General features: G+C 53.7%; 1 long non-coding RNA gene across 1 annotated transcript in view; it reads left to right on the top strand.

Annotated features, from left to right (window-relative positions):
- The first annotated feature begins 88 nt into the window (after positions 1-88).
- Positions 89-7,979, top strand: part of LOC121026240 (uncharacterized) — a 19,829-nt gene continuing 11,938 nt past the window's right edge. The window contains exon 1 of the long non-coding RNA XR_005788312.1: positions 89-249. This is a non-coding gene — a long non-coding RNA (uncharacterized LOC121026240). The remainder of the gene's footprint in view (positions 250-7,979) is intronic.

The raw sequence follows: 7,979 nt of genomic DNA, 5'->3' as shown, positions 1-7,979 counted from the left end.
GGCCACCCTGGTGTGCCTCATCAGTGACTTCTACCCCAGTGGCTTGATGGTGGCCTGGAAGGCAGACGGCAACCCTGTCACGCAGGGTGTGGAGACCACCAAGCCCTCCAAACAGAGCAACAAGTACTCGGCCAGCAGTTTCCTGAGCCTGTCACCTGACCAGTGGAAATCTAGAAGCAGCTACACCTGCCAGGTCACGCATGAGGGGAGCACCTGGAGAAGAGAGTGGTCCCTGCAGAGTGCTCTTAGGTCACAAGACCCCCAATCAGGCCTAGAGCCACAGGACCTCCAGGAGGGACTTCCCTGAGACCAGGATCATCCCAGCCTTTCTGCCAGCACCCAATCAATGCTCAATAAATTGCTTTATTCAGTCATAAATTTGCTCTCTGGTTATTTGGGTTTAACATTTTTTGTCCTGAATCAACCATCTTCGGGACCATCATTGTTTTGGGTTTGTTGGAGAGGAACCCGCAGAAGTCATCCTCATTTTTATTTTGAGGAGTAGTTTTACTCTCAGCCAGAATTGCCAGAGAATATTGCAGAAGAGGAGATACAAACAGCAGAATCCAGATAGACCATCCTCTGCCATATCTCTATGCTTACTTTTCTTGCATGGACCACATCAGCCATCAGCAACACAGAAGTCCACTGCTCTTGGCTCCCCATGGACTCTTATATAATGTTTGAGCTCCTCTCTGGACCTGGGTCCTCACTGTCTGGTATTAGTCCCCCTCCTGAGATGTCCCACTCTCCTTCCATGAATGCCCTCACTTGATGCCATGTTTTCTTGGTTTCCTACCTCATACAGACACTCCACATCGTCACAGACTAGAACATTCTCCCTTTCTTATCAGCCCCCCTCTCCTGCCTCCCCAGGGACACTGTCCTGTGTCCCTCCCACAGACATCTCTGTCATACTTACTACAGAACCCTCAGTTCTTGGATCCTGGCCACTCAAACCCACACTTACACTGGGGGCCCCAGCTGTATTCAAGGCCCTGGGAGGCAGGGACCCCTTAGAGTCCATCCACTGCTGACGCCATCACAAGCACTAAACCAAAATGTCCCTGGGTGGTCACTGAGGCCATGAGTTCAATGTCTAGATTACATTCTGGATTGTACCTTGGGCATATTTGAACTGTGAACTGACTCACCTTCTTAGGCATTGTGAATGGGCCCTGAGAACCAGGAAGTCTGTTGTGCTAGGAGCTAGCTCAGGATGGCAGGTCTAGGCTCCTAGTCACACAGACAGACTAGACATGCACACACACGCAATAAACTTGCACGAACACACCATGACACAGGAACACCTGCTATTGCACACTTGGCCATGTTGGGCATGTACCTAGGACATGTGGTGGCATCCAGAACCCTCCACGGGCCTCAGCTCTGCAGAAGGCACAGGCCCCGTGATGTCTGTGTTGGAAACTGTGCTGTCCAATCTCCCAGATAGCATTCCCCAAGCAAGCTGAGCCATACACAGAGCTCCTGCCAGGAGCTACCTGAGTTATGATATGTCACTCAGGCATTCCCTCCTACCCCTCCATGGTGGGGGCTGGAGGGAAGTTCACCCCATGAGGAAGGGAAGGTGCATTGGGGAGGGGGGCCCTGTCTCAAGCTCCCATGGGCCAGCCCAACCCCCACAAAGAGGAGGCTGGACTCTGAGCCTCCCAAGCAGCTGCAGATGGGCCTGGGTTTGGTGGGGAGAGGGTATGGTGCCAGGGTGACAGAGGGTTTGTGTTCAAGGCTGTATCACTGTGCTATGTGTTCAATGGAGGGACCCAGGTGACGATACTAGGTGAGTCTCCCCCATTCTCTCTCTTTGGGGACCAGAGTCAAATTTGAGAGCATTTTTCTTTCCTTTCTGTCCTGAGTGTGGCCTGAGGTCTGAATCACTCTGGCATTCTGGAACCTTCACCTTTTTGTCTGGCCATCCCACCCGCTGTAGCCTATTCCTGCTCTGAAACACCTGGTGGGGACAGAATGGGCCAGTTCCAGTGACCTCTTCCTACCTTTCCTCACTATGACTCAGAGCTCTCTCTCCAGTTAACCATCTCCTCCAGCCGCTAGGGTAGAAGGAGTCCTCATTTTTCTATATGGGATATTTTCATTCTTATCCAGAATAGCCCAGAGAATGTTTCAGAATAGAAGACAGGCCAGCAGGACAAGATAGCCCACCTTCTGGACCTTCCCTATATTTACCATTCTTGTACTGACCATGTCCACCCCCAGTGGTCTTGGGGCCCCACTGCCTATGGTTCCCCAGGACCTCCTCGTTGGTGTCTAAGCTCCTCCCTGGAATCCTGGGGTCTCACTGTCTGGGACTGTGAGGTAAGAAGCTCCTCCTTGGAAGGGAGGAGAACCTGAAAAACAGAAACCCTGTTGAATACAGATAGACCAAGCCAGACAGACAGAAGCCCTATATGAAGATACTAGGGATATTTACCTGGGGGGAGATCTCAGACAGCCCGATGCTGTAGGACAGATGGATTTCCCAAGGAGATACAAGGTCTCAAGGCTGATGCCAACCAGGACCAGAGGAGCTCAGGGGTGGGATGGTGAGTTATGAGGATGGGTGAACCTGCAGAGAGACGAAGACGAAAGACAGGGTGCCAGAGCTTCCCTGATTCAGGCACTGGGATTCCCCTGACAAACATGAGGGGTCTTTCCAGGCCCCATGCCCATCATCCCCAGCCCTGCTCCCTACACTGAATCAGCTCTCAATACAATGTCCTTTGGTCAATCAGAAACCATTGCTCTCGGGGCACCTGGGTGGCGCAGTCAGTTAAGCGTCCGACTTCAGCCAGGTCACGATCTCGCGGTCCGGGAGTTCGAGCCCCGCGTCAGGCTCTGGGCTGATGGCTCAGAGCCTGGAGACTGTTTCCCATTCTGTGTCTCCCTCTCTCTCTGCCCCTCCCCCGTTCATGCTCTGTCTCTCTCTATCCCAAAAATAAATAAAGGTTGAAAAAAAAAAATTTAAAAAAAAAAAAAAAAAACATTGCTCTCTGTTCACTCTTTTTTGGTCTCATATTTAGTTTGCAACCTTCCAGGATCCTCAAGGGAGGTACGTGCAATCCTTGGCACCCAGTGGGAAAGCAACCTGAGGGGAAACAAAAACACTCACGGTCTTCCTGGGGGAATCTCCCAGGAAACTAGTCAGGACATGAGGAGTCTGGTCACCTGAAGGAGTCTGGTCACTAGAACCTCAGTACCTCTGTCCCCTCCTTCCCCCATTCCTCCTCTAGCACACAGCTATGCCCACTCCCTGCTACCTCCCTGGTCGGAGTTGGCCAGGGCTGCTGACTTCCAGATAAGCCCTCCCTCCCTGACTTTGTGGGGACCCTCTATACCCCCAGTATCCTCTCTTTCCTTTGGCCTGGACCCCCTCTGCTCCTGGTCCTCACCTCCTGTATGCCCTCCTCCCCCTCTGCCCAGCTCAGCTCCCACCCACTTTGACCCACTCCATGTCACTCCCTCAGGCTGGAGCACCCATAGAGTTCAGGACATTCCAGTAATTTGGCGCCACAGGCTCTTAAATCTGGGGACCACTCTGATTTCTCACGCGATGGCAGGTTCAGAGATATAAGAGGAATAGGAGGAAGCCAGGAAGGAAACTGTCCCATAAAAGGCCTGCCCCGAGGTTCAGGTACTTCCCAAAATGAGCTCTGAGCTCCCCAGGAATCAATGCAAGGAGGGAAATAAGTGCCTCCTAATTTCTCTGAGAATAAACACAGCCTTTGCTGGCGGGAAACTGGTGTCTCAGTGCTGTCTCAGGCATCTTGTACCATAATAAAAAGTGGGGACGTGTTTTACCCGAGGCCTCCCCATTGATGGGAATCAGGCTCTGACATACAGATCACTACCTGGCAGTCTCAGGATATGGCAATGACCGTGAGGAGGCTATAGCTGCTTCTGCATAAGGAGTCCTCTGTCTCCTTTACTACCAGGTCACCATCACCAGGTGGTGTGGGGGTGCTTACATGGTTTCAGTTCCCTGATTTGCCCCAGTGTGGCTCAGCCAGGCAAGCTCCTGCCCCTGGATCCAGAATGGACCCTTGGCACGAAGTCACAGCTCCCTGCATCCACTGCATCTCTAAGCCCACTCCTACTCTGCCTGGATAGCCCCTTGGGTATTCCAGGACCTATGAGTCACTCCCCCACTCATGACCCAACTCTGCCAAAGAAAGATGGGGTACTATCTCAGGTGTGTGGCTCAGAAAGTCACCTGCCATCTTCTGGGGAGGGGGATGGAGCATCATTTATTCAGAACTATCTCCATTCAATCCTGGATGTTATTGGGAAAACCAGCATCCATCCGGGGACTTTCTTGGTGGCACTGGGGGCTTTGGGGGTCTGGGGTTCTGGCTGCTTTCTGACAATGAGGGGTGGTGAAAGGACCAAGGACCCTCAGCCCTTCCTGCTGGATCCCTGGGCTCCCACTCCTCCCCTGCACTATGAGGGGCTAGAGGGGGATGGGCCAGGCATGTCATTGTGGGCAGGGGCCACACTAAGTGTCCTGGGGAAATCTGTCCCTTGGCTCCTTGAGTTCATTTCCTATGGCTGCTGTCACAAATCATTACAAACTGAGTGCCTGAAAACAACACACACTTATTCTCTTATAGGTCTGAAGGTCAGAAGTCTGAAATGGGTCCTGAAGGCAGAAATCCAGGTGTCACAGGGCCACCCCTTCTGGGGACTCCAGACTCCTCTGGATCCCTGTCTGCATTCCTGGACTTTCGACCCCTCCTTCCCTCCTGTCAAGGCTTCAGTGGCATCTTCAAGTCTCTGTCCCATGTTCTCTGACCTCTGCTTCCACTGCCACATCTCCTCTCTCTCTGAGCCTCCCACCTCCCTCTTCCCTTGGGAAGACCCTACCTGGGGCCACTCACATAATTCAGAATCATCTCCCCACCTCAAGGTCCTTAATTCTATCACATCTGCAAAATCCCTGATACCAGGTAAAGGAACGGGTTCTGAGGGTTAGGACATGGACACCTTTGGGGGTCTTATTCAGCTTGTTACAGCAAATACTTGGCACACAGGAAGAGACAAGGCACACACACTCAAGGAATCAGAAAAGACTGTTTATTGTGCACCAGTGCCTGCCCAGCAGAGTCACCTCCAAAGGCTGAGCCCCGAACCTTGGTATCAGCCTCCTTTTATGGCTGGGATGGTAGGGGGTTGAGAGACAAAAGAAAAAGGGGAGGGAGCACTTATCAGTGGTGCTATCTGACAGTTGGTGAACACAGGAGGCAAACAAGATAACAGAAGCCAAAAGTATGCAAGGGGAATAATCCAGCCTTGGGCATCTGGCTGGCCCCTTTTATCTTGTTTTTATTAGCTTTTCTTTTCAAGCTGACCACAACACTATTGCTCAGTTTTCTAGGGGTGTGGGAGCTTTCTTCCATGTTCCTCTCCCTCCCTGCATCCTGCCCAGTCTGGGCCACTCCTAGGGCCTCCTTGGCCCAGGCTCACCCCGCACCGCACCCACCCCACCCCACCCCACCCGCCTCTTTCAGTCCCTTCTCCTCCTAGGGTCACAGGAAAAGAACTTTGATTTTAGCTATGGCTTTGGGGCATTTCTTCCAGCTGGCCCCCAGCTAAATGCTCTCTAGGCCTTACTTGTCAGTCATCAAACTGCCCTTGGAAGAAGATCCTATTATGACCCTTGTCCTATGGATGGAGACACCAGAGCCCAGAGACCCTGAGTGACCTGCCCAAGGTCACAGCAAGAACTGAACCTGGACACCCCAACACCATCTACTCCAGATCTCAGCTGACCCCGGGTCCCAGGCCACCCTCAGCACCCTGCCCACCCAAGCCAGGCCCTCCAGATTTGTTCAGCTTTATCCCTGGAGAGCTCTGAATCCCCCTGGACTCACCTCCCTGCCCTAGGACCCACGGCCTAAGAGGACAGAGTTGTAGGGACCAATGAGGGACTGAGGGGGACAGGGCCTCAGGTTGGAGTATCTGCATTCCTCATGCTTCTTCACCTTCCTCTGGGTCAAAAATCAGGGTCAGGGCATGCAGGGGAGGGGCCAAAAGAAGGTCCCCTCCTCCTGGAGACCCCACCTCAGTCTCAGTCCTGGGAGGTGAAGGTCACAGCAGGGCTCATCCTTGGCTGCCACACCACCAGGAGACCCAGTCCCTGGCAGCTGGCTTCTCCAGCCTAATCCCCCGACTCCCTTGTGCTAGCTGCTCCCCCTCAGGATCCAGGGATTCTTGGTAACACCTTCAGAGTCAGGGGGGATGATCTCCTCATGGAAAAGCACACAAAATTCTCTGAATGGGGGTCCAGGGAAAGGGGGTCTAGTGCCAAGCACAGCCACTGCTTCAGGGCTGGCTGTTGAATGGAGCCATTGACTCAAGTGGAATTCTCCAGATGGCACACACCCTGACAGGTGAGGACAGCAGGCTGCTTTCCCATTCTGTTCTTGGCTCCCCCCACCTCAGTCCACTTTCACCTCTGCCCTTTCCTGCTGAGAACCTTCCGGCACTCCCATTTCCTCTAGGATTACATCTGCTGCCCTGAGATGTCACCAAACCTCCAGGGGAAGGTGCAGAAGGGCATTCAGCAGAGGGGACCTGACTTCTGGAACCTTCAGGCCCCAGGATGGACAGACACCCTGTGAGGAAGTGCAGCATGGCAGGGCTGGAGGGTGATTGGCCTCTGGGACCCAACTCCCAAAAACTCTCCCACCCAAGTCCCCTCAATGAAATCTCAGTGACACCCATTTCCCTGCCATCACTGTAAATGCAAGCCACTCCAGTCCCCTTCCCCTGGCTCTGACTGGTCTGGCTGCAGCCAGCAGTCAGGGCGGCCTCAGGGCCCCCACTCCATCTCTATCAGAGAGCAGCTTCTCAGGCCCAGCACCAGCTTTCAGGCCTCAACATCTCAAATGTGAGGAGCCACCATCCCTCCCAAGATGGCCATGACAGGACCACAGACATGATCCCAGGCGGAAGAAGTGACCCAGAAGTAATGAAATGCCTGGCCTTAGGGATGGCCCATCTGTAACCTGACAAACTCTTGAGGATTCTATTTCCCAGTAAGAAAATAATGGGGCATCAGTGTGTGAACCCATCCTCTAACAGACTGTGTGGGAAACCCCCTGTAAAGCTGGGTCACTGGGCAGTCCGTCAGGGCCTCTGACCTCCCTCGGTTATTAGGCACCCCCGGTGACTTCCAAGGCACTCAGTCACTCCAGAGTAGACCATCTGGTGCCCCAGGATACCCCTCCAGGCACCCCTTCACCTTTGCACACTCTGACCCTCCAGGATGGCACATCCAGGCCAATCTACCTTCCAGTCACCTTCTCCTGTCCCTCTGGCAGTAAACCCACTCTTTCTCCCACCCCAGAACTCATCTCGGATGCCACCTTCTCTCCTGTTGCTACCTACCTCTCACCTGCCCCCTATAGCATGACTCTAAGGACTCCGGGGCTCCACGGCCCCTTTACCTTGTCTCAAACTAGCTGGTCTCTCTGTCACCCCACCTGTCCCCTACATTTGCCAGGGTATCATCGATGGCCCTCAAGTGCCCTAATCCAACTGTCTCCTCACAGTCTTCCCCTCTGCCGACCTCTAGGTGGACTTGAGAACCGCACACCATTCTCCCCATCTTGAACTCCTCAGGCCCCCAAGGTCCCTCTCCTGAGCCTTCTTCTCTATCCTCTATCCTCCTCCATCCACTTTGTTCCGGTATTGCCACTCAGGGTCACAGGGAGCTGGCCCCATCGGCCACTCTTTCTAAGTCATAAACTGGATCTAAAAAGGGCTTGTTGTTTGTTGTTGTTGTTGTTGTTGTTGTTGTTTTTAATGGGCCCTATCTCCCAGCCTGGCCCTGGGCTCCACAACTCAACCAGGCTGCTGACCTCACTTCGGATGGTGGTGCCCTGCCCCAAAAGAGCCCAACAACCTGAGTCAGCTTGATGGGAGGCGGGGGGGGGGGGGGGGGGGGGGGGGGGGGGGGGGGGGGG

The sequence above is a fragment of the Herpailurus yagouaroundi genome, unplaced genomic scaffold (assembly GCF_014898765.1).
Source record: "Herpailurus yagouaroundi ecotype Mexico unplaced genomic scaffold, PumYag 67884, whole genome shotgun sequence".
Classification (NCBI taxonomy): domain Eukaryota; kingdom Metazoa; phylum Chordata; class Mammalia; order Carnivora; family Felidae; genus Herpailurus; species Herpailurus yagouaroundi.
Note: the sequence above shows the minus strand (reverse complement) of the source record. Positions and strands in the feature narration are given on the sequence as shown.